The following is a 24,232-nucleotide window of genomic DNA, read 5'->3' on the forward strand; positions in this document are numbered from 1 at the left end:
GAGAAACTCTATAAATGGGAGTGGACGTATTGATGATAGATTGATAGTATGGCTGAGGCGGCACAGCCCACAGTGGATCAGCACATACTATTTCATTGAATGCTACACTAAGAAATGGTACATTTCATGCTAACATCATGCTTTCATTTGTGTTTGTAGCGCATTATCAGTTTCTAAGTTAGAATGTTAGCAAGCTAAATTTCCCTTGCCTTGAGTAAATAGCTTGTGGGGGGGCTAAGCTCTCGTGAGGCATTTAAGCCCTGAATGATGCCTGACAGGAGAACACTGTCTCCCATGCTGTATGCCATCCCACAGGACAACAGCCAATCGCATGCAAGCAACAACGCAGCTAACTTGGCTAGTCTTGTGAGCGAGCTAGCTAGCTAGGTAGTTTTGTTAACTAGATAGCTAGATAGCTTGTTATCTATGCTGGTTGTTGGCTTGCATAATATGTGTATAATTGTAAGGGACACTTCAAAATTTAAATACTATAATATTTACATTTACAGAGTGGGTGAGCTCCATTCCTGAAAGGCTGATCAGATTCAATAAGAGAGTCCGCGGCTGAGTCTGGATTCTACCTTGTTGGCTGTTTCATAGGTAAAGCTCCTTGCAGGCAGATTAGCAGTCAGTACATGATATATATGATCAAGAGTGGGTTTTCCTGGCGGGTGAAAAGATTCAACAGCAGCCTCAGAGGCTGATATATCAGGATGCTGCCTTCTAGGCTGTCTGCAAGGAGCCTTACCTATGAAACAGCCTACGAGGCAGCATCCTGACATCAGCCTCTGAGGCTTCTACTGAACGTGATCAGCCTGCCAGGAATAGAGCTCATCCCCTGGATCAGATATGCATCTTCCTATAAAGCACTTTGACAGCTAATCTGCCTGCAAGGAGCATTACCCATAAAACAGTTTACGAGGCAGCATTTTGACTTATTGAATGTGATCAGCCTGTCAGGAACGGAGCTCACCCACTCTGTACATTTAAACATTATCCACAAAACATGAAGTGTCCCTTATAATTATACACATATCAATTATGCAAGCTAACAACCAGCATAAATAACAAGCTAGCTTGCTAGCGAGCTAACAAGACTAGCTGAGTTAGCTGCGTTGTTCCTTGCTTGCGATTGGCTGGTCTTGGAGGCATCATGTAGAATCATTCAGGGCTTAAATGCCCCACAAGTGTATTGCGATCAACGCAGCCACAGGGCTACTTGATGAGGTGGTTATCGTGCACCCGAACAAATGAATGGATAATGCATGGTACTGTTGATTATCTCGTGATCTCTACAAAACAACTTTTGTTATGTCGTAATCATGAGATAAATAAGTTATGATCTTGACATAACTATAACTTTTATTTTTTTATTCATGTCCCCTCCTTCGTCTCTCTCTCTCTCTCTCTCTCTCTCTCTCTCTCTCTCTCTCTCTCTCTCTCTCTCTCTCTCTCTCTCTCTCTCTCTCTCTGACAGACAGACAGACAGACAGACAGACAGACAGACAGACAGACAGACAGACAGACAGACAGACAGACAAAACTCCACGTGGCGGCAAATGCACAATATGAAACCGGTCACCTGAAACCAATAGAACAGTTTCTCAGTAGGCTAAATACAAAAGGGATGAATGGATTTTAGCCTGACACAGTCGGTGTCCTTATATCAGCGCTAGAAAGCATCTCAAGGACAAGTCTCCCACTGAACAATATGCAGCACACCTCAATTGAAGTTAGGAAAAATGAGAGAGGTGGGATATTTGCAGACAAGTGTTAATGCCAAAAGCACCGCCAGTAGCCTAAATATGTAACTCGTCATACTGGTGAATTATCAATATCTTCTTTTTTTAAAGTCTGCGACTACCTGAGGCTTGTGCAAAATACAGAAATGAGGGTTAAAAAAGTTAATAAGCGAAATACTTCGAACAAACGAACAGAAGGTGAATGGAGCTGAGCATATCCCCAATCACAATAATGACTGATGTTTTGAAAACATATTTGATGATTTTAACAAATACTGGGATAGTTCTACAGTAGGCTAAACGTTTAGGTTTACATTCAGTGACAGGTAGTCTCTTTACAAAATAAACTCTACGGATAGACAATCAAATGAATGCAATGATAATAGGGGGTACATGTCGGTCCACACTATGCTACGTATACATAGGCCTAAATTCACGCAATTTCATTTGATTCTAATGATCGTGTTAATTGATTCCAATATACACGTCACAACAATGTGATGAAGGCTGCAAAAATGAGATATTCATTGATGCCTCTGTCATTGCAGTTCACATTTATGATTGTGTTTTTTGTTGTTGTTGATGTGTTTTTTTCTCATTTAGTAACTGTATTGTGCATTATATTTCTCCAAATCTTTTAGGCTAAGGTCAGCCAGAGATGGGAGTATATGTACCTCCTAGTCCAAGAGAGTCGAGGGAGACCTTCCAGATTCAGTGCAAGAGAACCCCTACACAATCAACACTAGGGGTGAGTGCTCATTCAGAATCACAAAACTGCTACAAATGTGTGACAACTTCACCCACAATGTAGAGAATGACTTTCATTATTTCAACTATTACTACTCTGTACATTGCACTTTCATTCAGATAACGATCAGTGAACAAACACACACACACACACACACACACACACACACACACACACACACACACACACACACACACACACACACATAGCCTGTAAGATGGTAAAGGATGAGTGCCTTCTGTTTTACAGTAATAGTGACACCCACACACATACGCTCGTCCTGATGAGGTGCACGTTACTGCACCTGTCTGCCGGCCCTGCAGGATACCAGTGCATATTTGATCCTAAGCCTACCAGGCTCATTGTGTGTATTATCAATCAATGGTGTCTGTGTAGGAAAACACACACACACACACACACACACACACACACACACACACACACACACACACACACACACACACACACACACACACACACACACACACACACACACACACACACACACACACACACACACACAATATTATCCCTTGTTTCTATGTTGTAAAACAGACACACATGGATTATGGCAAAGGGAAAGCCACAGTTTGCCTATAGCAATGCATTGATAAAGAAGCTTCCATTGATTCCCTATGTAAATGCCAGCATCAGCAGTAGCTTATCACAGATTAGATCAATTAGAATCGTTTTTGAGAGGGAATGTCACGCCCTGACCTTAGATATCTCTGTTTTCTATATATTTTGGTTAGGTCAGGGTGTGACTAGGGTGGGTACTCTAGGTTTTTGTATGTCTAGGGTTTTTTGTATGTCCTAAGTTTTGTATGTCTAGGGGTTTTGTATGTCTATGTTGGCCTGATATGGTTCCCATTCAGAGACAGCTGTTTATCGTTGTCTCTGATTGGGGATCATATTTAGGCAGCCCTTTTTCCCACTTTCTGGTGTGGGATCTTGTCACGTTTTGTTTGGTTGTTTGTTGTTTTGTTTTGGTGAGTTTCAGTTTATTAAAAATATGTGGAACTCTATTCACACTGCGCCTTGGTCTCACTCATACAACGATCGTGACAGGGAAAGGAGGTAGAATTCCCAGCCAGGTCACACGTGATACAATTCAATATTCGACGTCCATCCATTTCTGAGTACGTCGGGAGATGATGTGGAAACCGGCCACTAGGGACAACAGTGAACGCTGATACCTTCAAGTAGGCTTCGCTAGGGTGTTGTGAACTGGGATAGCAGATGGGAATAAACATCTGCCTTCAGTGCCAAATGTTAAATGTTCAAATGCAGTAATAGACAGTTGTTTTTGACATTTTTGTTTTAAGCCTATCGCAAACCTTAACCCTTACCTTAACCATTCTGAGTTTACGCGTAAACTTAAGATTTGAGAAACATGTGTTTGTGTTTTGCACCTTCGCCGTTACAGACAGACTTAATTTAGGGACGATGTTGCAAATGCAGAGCATTCTGCAAATACATTTACTTAAACTCCGTGTTATGATAATAATTCATAATAATTGGGAATGGTTATGGCTAGAATATTTTCTCATATTTTCTCATAGTTGATATTTGGTTCTTCCCTTAATTTAGTTTTTATCTGTTCCAATTTGGTCTTCAATGTTTCATCAAAAGGCTAGGAAAATGTTTATCTCTCCATCATTTTAATTTCCAATAAAATATCTTAGTATGCTTTTTTCAAATTGTTTCATATTCTCTGACAAAAATGATTGGTCTACCGAGGCAACATGATTCATTCAGGTTCAGTTTGATATCGGATGTCATTTTTGCATAAGAGAAAAGGGCATTCTAGCCCCCCAATACATTATTATTATAAAACAGTGTTTTTTTTCTCTTTTGACAGTATGTAATAAATTAAAGTGGATATAGTACAATAATTAGTCATCTTTGCTACAGGTTTTTTACATTACCATCACATTAACTTGTACACATACATTGCAGTACAATTCATTTTTCAAGTATTCATAAATTAATAATATTGTGTAAAATGTTGCTTTATAGAATGACAGTATAATGTAATTCAGCTACGTAAAATATCGGAGAGAGATCAATAAAACCTTACTATCTGCTAGCCTGATGTTATTCTGAGCAGATAAAGTATTGCGACCCAAAGGGGACTAGGACAGGATGTGAAAGATATCACAACAGAACTATCACCAACTATTGAAAGCCAACACTAATTCCTCAAACTTCTCAGAGCGCCAGTGAAGTTAGATCTGTGCTCTCTAAACCTCCCGGCACCAGTACAGTTCAGTGTAATGGTACAGCTGGGTGCGGTAAGGTGTCAGTCCTTCCTTAGAACAGGAGGAGGACGCGGTAACCTGCCTCCTAACAACAGACCCGCTCCTAATTTGACCCCAATAATCAATGTCACAGAGACACAGATGGAGGACTGGAGGACTCGCACGCAACAGGATCCACACGTACACTTTAGTGCTGACGAGGGGGGAAAGCTGCTCATATCTGTGGCATGGCGCTTTATCTCTCTAGCTCTGACTTCTACTGGACTGGGACTTGGAGGAAAGTCACAGACTCTGAGAGGTCACACAAGACTGGGACTTGGAGGAAAGTCACAGACTCTGAGACTTCTAAAGGACTGGGACTTGGAAGAAATGTCACAGACTCTGAGATTTCTACAGGAAACAGACTTGGAAGAATGTCACAGACTCAGAGACTTCTAAAGGACTGGGACTTGGAGGCAAGTCACAGACTCTGAGACTTCTACAGGACTGGGACTTGGAAGAATGTCACAGACTCTGAGATTTCTACAGGACTGGGACTTGGAGTAAAGTCACAGACTCTGAGACTTCTACAGAACTGGGACATGGAAGAATTTCACAGACTCTGAGACTTCTACAGAACTGGGACATGAAAGAATGTCACAGACTCTGAGACTTCTACAGGACTGGGACTGAGAGGTCACATAGGTTATAGCTTCAGAGAATGAACGAAAGCACCAGAAGAGAGAGAGAGACAGAGACAGCGTGCGAGACACACACAGAGAGAGAGAGAGAGAGAGAGAGAGAGAGAGAGAGAGAGAGGACAGTTGCTGACTGACACTGGTACAGGGTGTACAGACAGATATAGCAGCTCCAGTATTGTTTAGATCCACAGCAGCTTGGCTTGGAGAGATGAGACAGGAGCCCAGTCTTAACGCTCCACTTTGTCCACTCCTCAAGTGCCCTGGCCATGTATCTGTCCCTCAAGGATGACACCCTAGCCATCCTCAAACACACCTTACCCCCTGTATTTAAACACACACACATACACACTCCCCTACTCTCCCTGTACACAGACAATTTTCTGCCCCCTACCATCTTGTCACTATTCAGTGTCATGGCTACAGAGTGTGCTTTGTTTACGCAGCAATGATATCGCCCCCTGGGATCTCCATGACAGTTTATTTATGCCTTGGCCCTAATAATGGAGTTGCAGGAAATATATTTCCATGACCAAAACCATGAATATTAATCCTGTTAATATCCTGCTTATTTGAATTATTACTAATTTATTACACACAAGACTAATTGTATCGTTGCTTTATTTATTCGGTAAATCATCCCAAAAGCTGTGTAGAGAGAAACTATGCGCTAGGAGAAACAGTTCCCTCCTGGAGATACACTATGTGCTATTCATTCTGAAAGATGACATGTCTCGTTTAAGTCTTCAAAAGGAAATTAAACTGAACAAAAATATAAACGCAACATGCAACAATTTCAAAGATTTTACTGAGTTACAGTTCATATAAGTAAATCAGTTAATTGAAATAAATTCATTATGCCTTAATCTATGGATTTCACATGATTGGCCAGGGGTGCCGGCCAGGGGTGCCGCCATGGGTGGGCCTGGAAGGGCACCCATGGTGGGAGCCAGGTCCACCCACTGGGGAGCCAGGCCCAGCCAAACAGCCAAACAGAACTATCTTTTTCCTACAAAAGGGCTTTATTACAGGCAGAAATATTCCTCAGCATCCCCCCTCCCCCTTCTCAGATGATCCAGCAGGTGAAGAAGCCGGATGTGGAGGTCCTGGGCTGGCGTGGTTACACGTGGTCTGCATTTGTGAGGCCGGTTGGATGTACTGCCAAATTCTTTAAAACGGACGTTGGAGGAGGCTTATGGTTGAGAAATTAAAATTTGATTATCTGGCAATAGCTCTGTTGGACATTCCTGCAGTCAGCAAGCCAATAGCACGCTCCCTCGAAACGTGAGACATCTGTGGCATAGCAACTGCACATTTTAGAGTGGCCTTTTATTGTCCACAGAACAAGGTGCACATGTGTAATAATAATGCTGTTCAATCAGCTTCTTCATATGCCATACCTGTCAGGTGGATGGATTATCTTGGTAAAGGAGAAATGCTCACTAACAGGGATGTAAACAAATTAGTGCACAAAAATGTGAGAGAAATAATATGTTTGTGCGTCTGGAACATTTCTGAGATCTTTTATTGAAAAATGGGACCAACACTTACATGCTGCGTTTACATTTTGTTCAGTATAAAACTGCTTGGCTGGTATTGATGAAAAGAGAGAGCGATGATGAGAATGAACACAGTAGCAACTGTTATAGACACTAGGAGTAGCAGTGCATTGAGGGGTAAGTAAGGACCGCCATCCAGTACTAGACTACAACACTGCTCTGGACACCAATACACTATTCTCACACTCACAACAGACATGCATGTATTTTGGGGCGGTGTTTGTTTTTTAGGACTGGGCTAAGATAAGATTAAACGATTTAGATGTAATTTAAAATTGATCTGTGTTGGTCTGTAGCCTATTGGCATTGATACTTGAGTGCAAGACAAGTTAACACATATTTACTGCTGATGCTCTGGGGCAGTGTTCAGCAGGGCACAACGTGGTGGAACGTTCAGGTAGAAATGAATTGTGTTGAACAAACAGGCCTCTCTGTCAAGTAGAGTAGGGTATCGTGTCAGCTCTATTCATGGTATTTATATCAGCAACGTTAAGGAGCCTACATAATGTTGAGCCCTCCTGAACGCTAGTTTAGGAGCTACCTTCAGCACCATGGACAGCTCCTCCTGTAAACACCCTATGACAAACTGACGTATGCATCCTTCTGAAATGGACCAAATACAACCCATATATTTACATACACGTTAAAAAAGACAGTGTAGTTTTTAGTTTCCATTCAAATCTGGACTGATCTATTATCTTTATATATTTGTATTCACAAGAATCAATGCAAGAATGTCTAGCCAATTGTTGTGTTGGAAAAGCGACGATAGGTCTACGTTTAAGTCCATTACTATTGATATGCTCTTGCGGCTGTTAAATGGTTATGAACCAAAAGCCACATTGTCCTCTGCGTGGCATTAGGCCTACACTTTGATTTCAAGTACTCAGCGTGTTCCTACGATTTATTACACGTTTGCCAATCTAATGTTACAGTATAAAACTCCTATCGATTAAAAACAACAACATAAATGTTACGCAATTTGCCTTTGAGGTCAGGCGGCTGGAGCGTTCCGTCAGTCGCAGCCCTTCATCGGAATAGGTATTGAAGTTTTCTATTTAAGAAAAGCTCGTTTCACTTGCAGCTGTGGAGGATTGAAGTGTGGCGCCATCCATCTCTGTATCAGCGAGCTGACACCTTTAAATTGTATTGACACGCCACCGCATTAACATGCAAAGAGCATTGCACGTTTGATTCGATTAGTTAATTGTACACACCTATTTCTCCCTCGTCAACTCATAGGACAACGGGATTCTGCAATCTGCACAATAAAACGGTATAGCTCACGCTTCGAATGACATGGATAGACATCACATTTTGACGTCAATCTTGAACGACCTGGCTGGGTAGTCTACTGCTTCAATCATGAATAGTCCTATATTGCCTTCATGTTGTTTTCAAATGTTTTCCTCGTGTAAATGTGTCATTTTAAATAATATAGTTTTTTTTTCTAAAGACATTTTCAAGTTGGAGGTGTTATTTTGCATACGACTGTATGAGGATATATTTGAAATATGTCCCATGGAAAATGCATTCTCTAGAGAGTACTGTATCTTTGCTGCCACCTAATGCAGATATTGTGTCTTCTTACACCGTTTAATCTCGGGGTTGGGGAATTCACAGCAACACCACCCGCAACAGAGCGGCTTGCGCCACAGCAGGCGACCAGGATTTCGGCGTCACACGAGGTATTTGTGATATGCTAATTTAATCATTTCTGTCTACCGGCCCTTCCACCTATCAATCTAATCACTTAATCAGGATTCGTGCGGCGAGCGCTGAGCTGGAGTCATCCCGTGCACAAATACCACAACAGCCGCTTTCATCTGACGCACGTCCTGCCACCCCCCCTCCCACTCCACCCCTTTTAATTTTAGTGATGGTTCACTTTAATTATTCTGAAAATTAAATCAAACGTAATCACCCGGATTAATGCAACCTGCGAGATAATTCAATGGCGTTCGAAAGCAAATCTATAAATTTCCAAAAGCTGCACGCAGCAGGCACGCTCCTGACCGCATGAGCTGAACGATTAAGGCAAGTCAACATTTTAACTAGCCTGCTCCGTTGAGTTTAATATAGGCCTATAGGTCTAGCCTTCGGCAGACCATTATTTTGTGTAGAAACTATTTTATATTTTCTTTACTTTCGGAATACACCCACCACCGAAAACATAGATAAGCCTAGTTATTGCTGCGTGCTGTTGTACTTACAGGCTACTTCTACTGTTTGTGTGTGTGAGTGTGTCACTGCGCGTGCGTGACTGTTGGTGCGCGCGAGTATGGGTACCCTATGTGCGCCTTTGGCAAGCGTGTGATGCCGTGGTGAACTAATCAACACCGTGTTGATGTAAAAAAATATATAAAAAATACGCCAACTCTAACAAACATATGGGCTTGACTAACAGACTCCCTCACTAAGCATCATCAGACTCCACATACCAACCGTCGCAAACCATAAAAGGATTTATCCTAGTTACTCACATGCTCGCTTGGCGTCACTTCTGAGTATTATATTACTGGACTGGGCGGCAGCGGGAGGAGTGGAGCTGGGGTTCTGGGGTTGGTGGTGGCTTTTTCTTCTGTTGCTCTGAGCGTGAGTCAGACCGGGCGATTGCTTCGGGTCTCGAGCAGCACTTTGCGTTGGGGGGCTTCAAAAATAACTTTAGAGTTTCGGGCTTGGAGATGCCTGCAAGTGCTTTCTGGTGCAGACAGAGGGAGAAACAGAGAGATGGGTAATGCAACTGGGGATGGGAAGACGTCATTTTGCGCGGTTACAGGACGGAGCCGTGAGCTCCCCTCCTCTCTCTCTCCTCTCCTGTCCCCTCTCCCTCTCTCTCTAGCTCTTTGGACAGACAGGGCTGCCCCTCTATATTCCCCCGATCCACAACTCGTTGAAAATGTTTATGTGAGAATTCGTGTTATAAAAATGAAAAAATAGTAGGCTTTATTAGGCGTCTTTGGGGAACGTGTTCTTATTTTTATGCCACTGTGATAGCATAACTTTTATTTCAGGCACTCATTAGTTGGAGAAATATGTTCATGTAAAATTTGAGGTGGTCTCTGTCAATGAGGTTGATGTCACAACACAGATAGTCAGTAACCAAAACATAAGCGCCATGCCGGTGTCCAAATCGCGATTGGCGAGAGGCGTGGCGCACGGGTGCCATGGGCACACACACGAAGGAGTTAGGAGGCATTACTTTGATAAGGTCTCTTCTTTTCACACTCCAGCGAAACAGACTGACCAGTTCAGGCAAAACACACGCAAATCACACATTCAAACATTGACAGCATCGCCTACACAGTGTCGTTTACCCATTGATCCCAAACTTGTTTGGTTATTTAAATGTCATGCAGTGACATGACTAACCACATGTAACCGAACACATCTCCCACAGTGCAAATACATAGGCTTACATCACCACACACGTTTTTTTAATCAGTCAGCTAAGCAAAGACCTCCAACTCACATTGTTTAAAGGTCCAATGTAGCTGTTTATCTCTATATCAATTAATTTATTTCAATGAAGTTAATATATCATAAAGTGAAGATAATAATTTTAACAATTTCACAGTATTATTGCAACACCATAGTGTGGAAATATATATATATATATATATATATATATATATATATATATATATATATATATATATATATATATATATATATAACACAGGATATTACGTTTTTGACTGTACTGGGCCTTTAATGACGTCTCTCAAAATAAATTAACATGTGTTTCAAATCGCCCTTCCTATCAAACAGACGTCAGCAAAACCTTTAACCTGACCTCCAGAGCTATATTGACAGGCGCGTGTTATCATAGTGGATATTTTTTCCGTTGACAGGTGTTTGGCGCGGGAAATATTCGGTGACGGGTTTCCGCTGCTCGGGGCACGCGGGTGGGACCGGAGCCCTGCCGGTAACTGTCAAAACAACTGAAGGTATTGGCACTTGTAGACAGGCAGGCAGGTAGATTGTCCTCACGAGGCCCCGGTGGTATGCTAACCACATAGGAACAAAATATTTGTATTGAAATAGGCAACAATAAGGCTGTTTAGGCCAGTTATCTAAAATTAGGTGTGATATTTTGTTGACCTGTCACCAACTCTGCATATATTTTTAACGGGATATTTCTGTCATGTTTCACCTTGATCTAAAGTCATGTTAAGAGAAGTGGTAGCCTAAACGACAGTTGTTATACTTTTAAATCATGCTACAGCAGAGTAATACCAAAAAGCAAATGATGGCCTATAAAAGTTTACATTGAATTAAGCATTGACTATTTAAGTTTAAACATAAAAAAATATTCAAAGTCGAATTATTTCAGAACCTGACAACTTTGAAATTCGGAGCAAAAAATAGGCCTATTTGTTGTAGATTTCAGAATGTGCACATAGGAGCCCTGTTTAAGCACCGTGTAGGTTGTATAGGATACTGGATTTTAGTGTTCACAAAAAAATATATAAAAAAATAGTTTTGGAAAAAGTTAGGCTACTCCCGCAACGGCAAAACATTTTCTCTTTCTCTTTCTCTTTCACTCACACACATTAGTAATACATGTATAGTCTCACGGTTGGAGGATGTGGGGATTTGAGTGTTTCCCATAGGTTTGGCGGGTGATTAATGTTGGCGGGTGTGTTTCTGTGTTTCATATTCATATCTAATCTCATGGCCCATAAACGAATAACAAAAGGCCGCCAAAGGATTATTCCACCCAGCGGGAAAAGCGCCTGTTTGTGACATGCAGGTGATTCATCGAGTTATAGGAGAGATTTTTTTTCCTGTATTGAAAGATCCTGATTGAAATATTTGATTTCATTTAATCACGTCCATCTGAGCATAGAAGGCTTTTATTTTGGACTAGTAACAGGGGGCATTTGACATATGCAATATGAATGTTTCTTAATGAAAATGCATGCTGAGGGTAACTTATTTTAATTCGTGATTTATTTTAACTCATTTATAATTTATTTAACACTAATTTCAGCACGTGACTACAAATTTTATTTTGTTAGAGCGAGCACACGCGCACGCACACACACAGACAATTTGCTCCAGGTTATTGACGATTATTGGCGCAGGATTATAGAACATCCAGATCAAGCCATGTCCTTCACAGTGGGCGCGTGAGCAGCAATTACGTTGCTTTTTTTTATGGCTGTGACACCTCAGCTCACGCGGGCTCCACGGATGAAAGCTATGAACTAGTAAATTGTATCAAATATTTCAAGCTAAATACATTTCTCACTTGTTATCGTCTACAATTATTACCCGGGGATGTATAAGTCACTGCGTTAGTGTGGCTTTCGAGCATCTTTAGCCTAAAACACATTGCTGGTCATATCTCACATATGAAGTCATAAGTGCACCATTAGATATTGCACTACTAAACCTGCTTTTAAGCCAAGTAAAAATGTTTATATTCTTCCCGTTTCCTTCAGCAGGCTAGTGAATTGCCAATCTACATTTTTATTAATTTACAAAGAAAAAGCTGAATAAATAAATGAGCCTCTTGTAAATTGCTTCTTACTTTGAAATATTCTAGACTTTACCTCTGGGGTTTTGAATGTCACTTTCCCAACTGTTTTACTCCTTCGCTGTAATGAGGGTGCGGAACTGTCCATGGTGCTGAACCTCTGTCCTGCAGTTTACCGGGACTTGGCTCAGTGATCTGGGGCGTTTTCAACCAGGTGAATGTTGCAGATATCAATGAAATAAATAGAGCTGACAAGATTCCCTGTTCTAGGTGACAAACAATTTAATCTGTTCTACACAATACATGTCTATCTTCAACGTTCTGCAACGTTGCACCATCCTGAGCACCCCCTTGCTGTTCACACAAAATGAAGTATGCTCAACTACTTTCTGTTATTCTATTTCTCTATTTCATATTTTCTTGAATCTTTCCGTCCTTTATGCAAGGGGTTATTTGCAAGAATGAGCAGAGCGCACTCCGGCGCCCCAATCACCACTTTGTCTAAAAGCCCTAGCCTTGCGCAGGCGGTTCCGCTACGTCAACACGCGCCAACCACTTCATCAACCGCGCGCTGACCTCTCGGTGTCATTGGTGCCTCGAGACTCTTTTATTTTCCTCTCACACACAGTGGAACAACGGATACGTAGCCTACGATGTTTATCTGCAAATATTTGCCTGCATATAACATTAGGCCACAGCCTCTCTGGTAGCATTATTGTTTTGTTGGATTTATGAAGATGTATAATGTTAACTTTACTGTCAAATGATATTTATGTAAAATGACACCTGTCTTCTTCTTGAGACTTGGTTTAGAGAATGTTGAATAGCCTATTTTAAAGAAAATAATAGATAAATAAGATGCTATAGGGAGTCAGGGATTAGTTCACTTTTAATTGCCCCCAAAATTGATGCTCTCCCTCCTATTTGCCTATGGAAACATGATCTCTCTTACCTCAGGTTATGAGAAAGAGATGGCATGCTGGATTAGACTTCACTCTACAGCTGCAAGCACTGAAACCATTGTATTTACAAGGCATATATATTTATGCTGTTAAATACGATCTATTCATTGATGATTTGTAGGCCAACTAGCTTGTGTTATATACTGAATATTGTGGACATTATTTCTAAAAGATGTGAGATAATGTCTAGATGCTTTTTATAGTGGAGATCAAGTTTATAAATTGCTTGGCTGGGCTGATGAGACAGTGGATTGCGCAGTCAGATGGAACAGAGTAAATAGGTATTTTAATGTCATAGATTTAGCCAGTGGTAACTTGTGGAATGGACACTGGCTGGAATGCGGTTTTAACCCTTCAGCAATCAGGATTAGACCCACCGTGGTATAGAGGATAATGCACAGAATATAGAGTGATTAGACTAAGTGACAAATACTTTCTTTAGGGATTTTATTTGACAAAGATTAGCGTAAAGTCCGGGGACCTCCCAGGAGCTGGACCAAAATAGCCATGAAAATGAAGTTAATGAAAAAGAGAACTTTTAACTGCCCCCAAATGTTACCTAATCCCTGACTCACTAAGGCATCATATTGATCTATTGTTTTTGCATTCTTATTGACATCACACTGCATAAACTGAGGATATGGAACAATGAGAGAACGCTTAAGAGTATTGAGATACACCCATTCATTATATTGTGTCAGTTATTATGAAGGGCAAGGAGATGAGTAGGCAAAACAGATATTGATATGCTGCCCCGTGTATGTGACAGGGCCAGTGACGTGTCAGGGGAATAGCAGTGGGCTCTTAATTTGTAAAGGAGACAATGAGAGGAGGTCACCTCAGTGTTGGTACGCAGCCCTGTGTATGTGACAGGGCCAGCGATGTGTCAGGGGAATAGGAGAAAGTTCTCTAGCATGGGAGGCCTAGAGTAGAGTCATTAGCTCTGTCTCCAGATGGCACACACTTAAACAGATGAGGCCTGGGATCAAAACAAGCCTGGGACTCGCCTGGCCCCTGTCCCCCGAAGCAGCAACACTCACTGACACAGCTAAAGCCCCTGTTAACCATGTAACTTACTCCCCTGCCAGAATTACCCTTCCCTCTACAGAGGCGCACATCCAGGCGCACACACACGCACGCGCACACACACACACACATACAGTCTAAATGGATTTCAGTCGCATCCCCTCTCCCCTATAATAACCCTTAAAGGGGATTTCCCCCTGGCTCTACCACGGCATATAGTCATTACTATATTAACAACGTTATGTTTTTATTATAAACATCACAATTATCCAAACCACAAAGTAGAACTATCACATTTTAATTTCACTGGTAGAATCGGGAAATTTGTGTGTATTTGTCTGCACATAGTGAACCACAATATCCGACATTCATAGCGAATGCTGACACTGCCCGCTAGGTAGTGTGCACACAAACTTGAATAATGGCGTTGTTTACTTCGAATGACCAACACACAGTAATCTCAGAACTTCTCTAAGGAAGATTGTTTTGTAAAATGTTGGTTTTTCACTGTTTGTCATCATGCACATCTTGTGTACGGTGCCTGGCTGTGCTACACTGTAAGACTTGTTTAATTAAACAAACATTGTTCCATAATGTTACTGTATTAACTAAACCTGTTCACTTTACCAGTAGTTTGCAAATGTTTGCTGGCACAGCTAGAAATGAAAATGTTGTGAGTCTGGTAAAATAATCTGTGATATTTTGTAGCATATAGCAATGTTGTATTAGTTTCTGAGGTTTTGACATAGGTATATCTAGCTGTCTTATTTGTATTTGTTATTTTTTTAAATGTATTTATGAACTTAACCAGGTAGGCTAGTTGAGAACACGTTCTCATTTACAACAGAAACCTGGCCAAGATAAAGCAAAGCAGTGCAACACAAACAACAACAGAGTTACACATGGAATAAACAAACATACAGTCAATAATACAATAGAAAAAGTCCTTATACAGTGTGTGCAAAAGAGGTAGGATAAGGGAATTAACTTCTTAAGCTATAGGGGGCAGCATTTTCACTTTTGGATAAATAGCATGCCCAATTTCAACTTCCTGCTAATCATGTCAAGAATATAAGATATGCATATTATTCGTAGATTTGGATAGAAAACACTCTGAAGTTTCTAAAACTGTTTGAATCATGTTTGTGAGTATAACATAACCTATGTAGCAGGCAAAACACCGAGGACTAACCGTTCAGAATCTTTTTTTTTTTTTAGGTCTCTGTCTGTTCACTGAGTTCTCATTGGCGAACAATATTTCTTAGGAACTTGTTTTCAGTTCCTACCGCTTCCACTGGATGTCACCAGTCTTTGGAATTTGGTTGAGGTTATTCATTCTTGCAATGAAGAAGGGCCAACTAGGAACTGCGTAACACTGTTGAGAGTTGCACAAGACTTGAAAAGTAGCTTGGTTTGTTGTGTTCCTTTATTGAACACAGATGGACCCGTCTTCAATTTGATCGATTATTAACGTTAAAAATACAGAAAGTTGTATTACAAAAGTAGTTTGAAATATTTTGGCAAAGTTTATAGGCAACTTTTGAAATATTTTGTAGTGACGTTGCGCATTTTGGAAGCTGTTTTTTTCTGGATCAAACGCGCCATATAAATTGACATTTTGGATATATATGGACGGAATTAATTGAACAAAAGGACCATTTGTGATGTTTATGGGACATATTGGAGTGCCAACAAAAGAAGCTCGTCAAAGGTAAGGCATGTTTTATATTTTATTTCTGTGTTTTATGTAGCGCCTGCAGGGTTGAAAAATGCTACCCTCTGTTTATTGTTGTGCTATCATCAGATAATAGCTTCTTATGCTTTTGCCGAAAAGCCTTTTTAAAATCTGACATGTTGGCTGGATTCACAATGAGTGTAGCTTTAATTGAGTATCTTACATGTGTAATTTAATGAAAGTTTGATTTTTATATCAGTTTATTTGAATTTGCCTCGCTGTATTTTCCCTGGTTTTTGGCCAAGTGGGATGCAAGCGTCCCCTATACCATAAGAAGTTAAGGCAATAAATAGGCCATAGTGGCAAAATAATTACAATATAGCAAATAAACACTGGAGTGATAGATGTGCAGAAGATGAGTGTGCAAGTAGGGATACTGGGGTGCAAAAGAGCAAAATAAATAACAGTATGGGGATGAGGTAGTTCGATGGGCTATTTACAGATGGGCTATGTACAGGTGCAGTGATCTGTGAGCTGCTCTGACATCTGGTGCTTCAAGTTTGTGAGGGAGATATGAGTCTCCAGCTTTAGTGATTTTTGCAGTGCGTTCCAGCCATTGGCAGCAGAGAACTGAAAGGAAAGGCGGCTAAATGAGGAATTGGCTTTGGGGTTGACCAGTGAAATATACCTGCTGGATTGTGTGCTATGGGTGGGTGCTGATATGGTGACCAGTGAGCTGAGAAGGCAGGGCTTTACCTAGCCTGAGGACTACAGAGTACCTTCCAGACCACGTAATCAATTTAGTCTATCCCTCTTCTCTTTTTACCTTTTCTTTTTGTAAAACTCAAGTTATCTGGAGTTATTCCACAGTGTCCTGCTGAAAAATACCCCAAAGCGGGGGCATTTTGTGTACACAAGCATGAGGGAGCAGACAGACCTTGCGGTTATGGAACACAAGAAGATTGTGGGACAGAAACCAGCAGGGACACTGAAAGGTATAAAATCCAGACTTCAACACTAATGACACAACCACCTCATTCTACTCTTTGCAGATTCTCAAAACACAACACAAGGACATGTCTACAAAATTCCCCTGCAGAGATACTATTGACAAGAATGATTTGTCAAAGTCAATGGGCTGGGAGAGGTTTACAGACAGTACTTTGAGATTAGGAAAGGGGTTTTGGTTGTGCAGAGTTGTGCTTAAACAGTACATTTATTGTTGTGTATGAGAGCGGTTGCGGTGCCATTTCTCCTCAATCTCCCATATACAACAATTAATACTTTGTAAGAACTGCCTTCCTAAGACTTTTCACAACTTCTTTAGCCCCCCCCCGGACCTTTCCTCTCAAAAGCAGCTCCCAATGTCCCCTCATTGTCCCTAAATAATATGCTATACCTTTACCAACAAAGGTATGTTGCCCAACGTCCCTTCCACAAAAAGTGTAAAATGCTAACACCACAACCATGTCTTTCCAGGAGATGTGCAACAGAAGCCCATGTAGAACAGGGGTCTCCAACCCTGTTCCTGGAGAGCTACCCTCCTGTAGGTTTTCACTCCAACCCCAGTTGTAACTAACCTGGTTCATCTTATCAACCAGCTAATTATTACAATCAGGTGTGCTAGATTAGGGATGGAGTAAAAACGTACAGGACCAGGAGCAGGGTTGGAGAGCGCTGATGTAGAACCCCCATAAAATTCATATGGATCTTTTCTATAAATCTTAGAAATGGGTCTGCCCTTATGGATCCACAAAACATATTTATATAAGTTGTACAGGGCTCCGTAGCATCAAACAGATGCTAGACATTCAGATAGCTAGAGAATATTTGTTTATTTGTCAAATTCAAAAATACAGGGGAGTGTACACTATGCAATGCTAACTTGAGAGAACTGTTTATTCAACAAGAATGTTATATGGTAAGAGTAACATACAAAAACAAAATGTATGTACAGTGTAATACAGTTCAGTGTGTCCGAGTGTGTCTCAGGTGCAGAGACTATAGATTGTTGCACCAGATAATGTGATTTATCCAAAGATTTTTGCTGACATCTTGTCTAGCTCAAGTTTTCTCTCATTAATTGAGACAGGTGGGGGTGTCCACCCCAAAGTGCTGCATGTCATGATGACAGAGACCTGTCTCGATCAATGAGTGAGAAGACTTGAAATAGACACAATGGCTGTGCACATGTTGTTGAAATACTTTATGGAGCAAAACAAGTATTTATTTTAATAATGGATAATTTTCTAAATTCAAATTGACCCCCCTCAACTGGACACTGACATTCTATGAGACTCCTGTTTCTCCAAATATAGGACTAAGACGGCATCGCTGTCACAACTTCCGCCGAAGTTGGTTCCTCTCCTTGTTCGGGTGGCGTTCTGCGGTTGGCGTCGCCGGTCTTCTAGCCATCATTGATCAATTTTTCATTTGTTTTTGTCTTGTCTTCCCACACACCTGGTTTTAATTCCATCATTACATGTTGTGTATTTAACCCTCTGTTCCCCCCATGTCCTTGTCCGGAATTGTTTATTATTTGTTATGTTATTTCTGATGTGGGACGGGTTTTGTACCCATTGTATTGATTGTTCTGTTTACGGTGATTTTTATTTTTAAACTGTGCCATTGTAACACAGTTTTTGCTCTCCTGCGCCTGACTTCTTTGCCGCCAGTACACACCCCTTACAATCGCAAAGTTTGGTTGAAAACTCTCTGCTTTACAAATAACATGACCTATCCTGTAACTCACAGTAATGGATACCAACATTTTTTTGGTTAAAACACATGATCTGTAGCTAAGATAACTGGTGATCAGCAGATGATGATAGAGGGGGATGATGAAGTTGCCATTCTAAAGAAACAGTCCGTTCAGGGAAGCTGTGAGAGGAGTGTTGTCATGATCAAACTGCCATTCAGCTCCTCATGAGTCATCTGCTTGAAATCCAGCACAATGTCTAACCCACGGGACCTTAGTGGCACCTCATTTGAGGAGAACGGGCTCTTTGTAATGACTAGATCGGAATCGTTTGAATGGATTCAAACACATCACACAAATGGTTTCCAGGTGTTTGATGCCATTCCATTTGCTCCGTTCCGGCCATTATTATGAGCTGTTCTCCCCTCAGCAGCCTCCACTGGTCTAATCCCTGAAGAGGGATACAGTTCTGCTACATTGACACACTCAGAAAAAGGAATTATGTTTCTGTATCTAGAATCCACTCCGGGAAGAAGCCCAGCCACCACACTGTGTTGTCTGTAAGACCAAACAACCCTAAAACTATACTCTATTGTACAGTTTGAACACCAGTTGAACCGTAGCAGCATAACATCAACATTGGGGTAGACATAGTGGAAAATACATACATGTGCACAGGCACTGAAATTACATTTACAAAAATATCTAGCCTAATAGAAAGAAATATGGCATAACCCTCAACCTTTGCACAGTGATCAGTATGTAGAAATGAGCTAGGCAGGTAGGCAGACAGTATCTCCCTACAGCCATGTCTATCAGGCAAGTTTAGGCAAATCAGTTTTAGTTTCTTCAGTTTTAGAGCTTTACAACAGGAAATTGTTGTATTATTGTCTCCTCACTGTTTGCTAGTTAACTTAGCTAGCTACCTTGTTGGATATGCAATACTTGTTATTTACATCAGTTTGGAATCATTTCTTGCGTCATGCCTATAATTTGGTGAGATTGAAATGCATCCATGGTGATAATCATAACCAACGTCAACCCTTGTCAATTATGTTACATAGCTAGCTAGTAAACTGATTTGCAGTTGCTGACGCTCATTCCTTTGACGATAAACGCGAATCCGACCATCACCCCTGGTGAGACAAAACCGCGATTCGTCATTGAAGAGCACTTTTTGCCAGTCCTGTCTGGTCCAGCAACGGTGGGTTTGTGCCTATAGGCGACGTTGTTGTCAGTGATGTCTGGTGACGACTTGCCTTACAACAGGCCTACAAGCCCTCAGTCCAGCCTCTCTCAGCCTATTGCGGACAGTCTGAGCACTGATGGAGGGATTGTGTATCCCTGGTGTAACTCGGGCAGTTGTTGTTGCCATCCTGTACCTGTCCCGCAGGTGTGATTTTCGGATGTACCGATTCTGTGCAGGTGTTGTTACACGTGGTCTGCCACTGCGAGGACGATCAGTTGTAAGTCCTGTCTCCCTGTAGCGCTGTTTTAGGCATCTCACAGTATGGACATTGCAATTTATTGCCCTGGCCACATCTGCAGTCCTCATGCCTTCTTGCAGCATGCCTAAGACACGTTCACGCAGATGAGAAGTGTCTTTCAGAGTCAGTAGAAAGGCCTCTTTAGTGTCCTAAGTTTTCATAACTGTGACCTTAATTGCCTACCGTCTGTAAGCTGTTAGTGTCTTATCGACTGTTTCATAGGTGCATGTTCATTAATTGTTTATGGTTCATTGAACAAGCATGGGAAACAGTGTTTAAACCCTTTACAATGAAGATCTGTGAAGTTCTTTGGATTTTTACGAAATATCTCTGAAAACTATTGAGTTTTAATTTCTATTTGCCATATATTTTTCAACTAGGCTGTGTTTCACAAAAGTTCTGAACCTTTCTATTCTCATAGATTCTATATAACCATTTTTGCTAAGAGTATTATTATTTTATTAATTGATTGACTGACTTTTTAAATCACCCAGCAGTGCTATTTGAAGAGTTAGCTCCAGGTAAATGCTGCAATTTTTCAGCCTTTTCTGAACAAGCTACATATGGACAGTACCAAAACAATGATCGAATGATTCTGTCTCTTCACAGCAAAATCTGCAGAGCTGGGATCGTTGTATAATAATTGAAATTTAATAACTTGTTGTTTTGTGTATCAGTTCATAAACCATGTGCCATGGAATCGGTAGAGCAAAAATATCTTCCCAACTATTTTTTGTATCTATATACAAAAAATAGCTGTCAATTTTTTTTGTCCTTAAATTAAACTGGTATTCTTTTTTATTTATCACAATTTTCTTTACTTTCTCCCCCTTCCACTTGCCTCTTCTATTTTTGTGGTAAAACTGCAAAAATGTAACAAATTAATGCTGCAATTAAAAAACTAATGCTGCAATTAATTGTTTGTAATTTTGAGTAGAGCATACATTTCCATAAGTTTTTTAGATGTTCGTGTGACATAACTTCACCAGTCCTATTCATGATATAATTTTCAAAGATTCTACTTTATATATATATATATATATATATATATGTAGACATTTTAAAAATAGTTTAGTATAGTTGAGTTTTACCATAATATTTGTTCTGTCTTTTCTGGTGGATTAAACTAAAGTTAGCTAGGTGGTTTGCAGGAAACTTACTTAGCTAGGCACCATATTTGTCATCTGCCCTGTTGGTGCTGGCATCGGCTGTAGCTGAGCTTCTACTGTTAGCTAAATCCAACACTTTGTTTTGAATCCTCCTAGCTGTATTCCGGTTTAAACATGTATGGTTGACTGTCACCATGTAGCTAATAGACGCTGCATTGTCTAATTAATGTCGATGAGAGGATTCACCTAAAGTCATTACATCTGGTAAGTTCTTTCAGATTTGCCCAAAGGATTGTTTTTAGTGTCCGACTCCTATTCAAAATGTGTGCCTTGGGGGGGACGGGGGGCTAGAGCATGAAGCACTGCCCAACATCATTTGTAGTCTTTCAGAGACTGGAATTTTTTTTTTGCTTGTATATTTAGCAATGAATCTGCTAATAGGAACATCACTGGCAGACGTCCAATGGCTCTAGCGAACAACGACAGCCATATCTACACCCACAAAAATGTATAGTGTGATCACTATAACATAGAGCTTTCGCAAAATGCCACAAAGCAGGACTACATTCATTTTTAGATCTCACCCCACAACCATCAATACACCGGAAGCCGTCATAAGGTCTATCATTCAACGCTGGGCGGGCTGACTGATACGCACTCAGGTATAAATCTTCCTCCTATAGTTATTTATCTACCAGCTTCACACAAAGAGGGATGGATGGAAAGTGGCAAGTTATCAGCAGAATCTGAATGCATAATTGATACGAGGCATAAATGTATATGATTATGCTATAAATGGAGAGAAGGAGACAGAAAGGCAGGCAGAGGAGGAGAGGATGGGCCTTTGTGGAAAAACTTAGGGTATATACAGTATCTGGAACTGATGGATTTTGATGTGGCAAATCACTCTGGTCTGTCTGGTCACTTTGGATGCCGAAGTTAAATATCGGACAAGTTTTTACTGGGTGAAATGCTTGAATTGTAGATATACTAGTGTAGGAGAATAGAGCCTAACATATGGAATAATAAACAGTCAGATACACACGCAACATGCACATCAGGCAGGTCAACCATGATACAAGTTGGTATTAAACGTCTATCCAAGTATGAGGACATTGGGAGATGACGTGGAAACCGGACACTAGAGGCGAAAGTGAGAGCTGTTACCTTCAAGTAAGTTTTATTTTAAGGGCTGTTACCTTCAAGTAGGTTTTTGGTTTTGATACAGTGCATTCGGTGACCCCTTGACTTTGTTCCACATTTTGTTACATTACATCCCTATTCTAAAATGGATACAATTCTTTTTTCCTCATCGATCTTCACACGATACCCCATAATGACAAAGCGAAAACAGGTTATTAGACATGTTTGCAAATTTAAGACAAATAAAAAACAGAAATACCTAATTCACATAAATATTCCGACCATTTGCTATGAACTGAAATTGAGCTCAGCTGCATCCAGTTTCCGTTGTTCATCCTTGATGTTTCTACAACTTTATTGGAGTCCACCTGTGGTAAAGTCAATTGATTGGACATGATTTTGAAAGGCACACACCTGTCTATATAATGTCCCACGGTTGACAGTGCATGTCAGAGTAAAAACCAAGACATGAGGTCAAAGGAGTTGTCCGTAGAGCTTTGAGACACTATTGTGTCAAGTCACAGGTCTGGGGAAGGGTACCAAAAAATGTCTGCAGCAGGTCCCCAAGAACATAGTAGCCTCCATAATTCTTAAATGTAAGAACTTTGGAACCATCAAGGCTCTTCCTAGAGCTGGACGCACGGCCAAACTGAGCAATCGGGGGCGAAGGGCCTTGGTCAGGGAGGAGACCAAGAACCCGTTTGTTAATCTGACGGAGATTCACAGTTCCTCTGTGGAGATGAAGCAACTTTGGCATCTCTGCAAATGGTGTTTCAACAAAGAACTGAGTAAAAGGTCTGAATACTTACAGTACCAGTCAAAAGTTTGGAGACGGGTACTCAGAGGGTTTTTCTTTACTTTTACAATTTTCTACATTGTAGAATAATAGTGAAGACATCAAAACTATGAAATAAGCCATATGAAATCATGTTGTAACCAAAAAAGTGTTGAACTAATTTAAAATATATATTTTATTTGAGATTTTTCAAAGTAGCCACCATTTGCCTTGATGACAGCTTTGTACACTCTTGACATTCTCTCAACCAGCTCATTGAGGTAGTCACCTGGAAAGCATTTCAATTAACAGTTGTGCCTGATTAAAAGTGAATTTGTGGAATTTCTTTCCTTCTTAATGCGTTTGAGCCAATCAGTTGTGTTGTAACAAGGTAGGGGTGGTATACAGAACATAGCCCTATTTGGTAAAAGACCAATTCCATATTATGGCAAGAACAGCTAAAATAAGCAAAGAGAAATGGCAGTTCATCACTACTTTCAGATATGAAGGCCAGTAAATTCGGAAAATTTCAAGAACTTTGAAAGTTTCTTCAAGTGCAGTCACAAAAACCATCAAGTGCAATGATGAAACAGGCTCTCATGAGGATAACCACAGGAAAGGAAGACCCAGAGTTACTTCTGCTTCAGAGGACAAGTTCTTTAGAGGTAACTGCACCTCAGAAATTGTGCGTCACAGAGTTCAAGTAGCAGACACAGTTCAACATCAAATGTTCAGAAGAGGCTGTGTGAATCAGGTCTTCATGGTCAAATTGTTGCAAAGAAACCACTACTAAAAGACACCAATAAGAAGAGACTTGAGTGGGCCAAGACACAAGAGCAATGGACATTAGACCGGTGGAAATCTGTCCTTTGGTCTGATGAGTCC

The sequence above is a fragment of the Oncorhynchus clarkii genome, chromosome 19 (genome assembly GCF_045791955.1).
Source record: "Oncorhynchus clarkii lewisi isolate Uvic-CL-2024 chromosome 19, UVic_Ocla_1.0, whole genome shotgun sequence".
In the NCBI taxonomy this organism is placed as follows: Eukaryota; Metazoa; Chordata; class Actinopteri; order Salmoniformes; family Salmonidae; genus Oncorhynchus; species Oncorhynchus clarkii.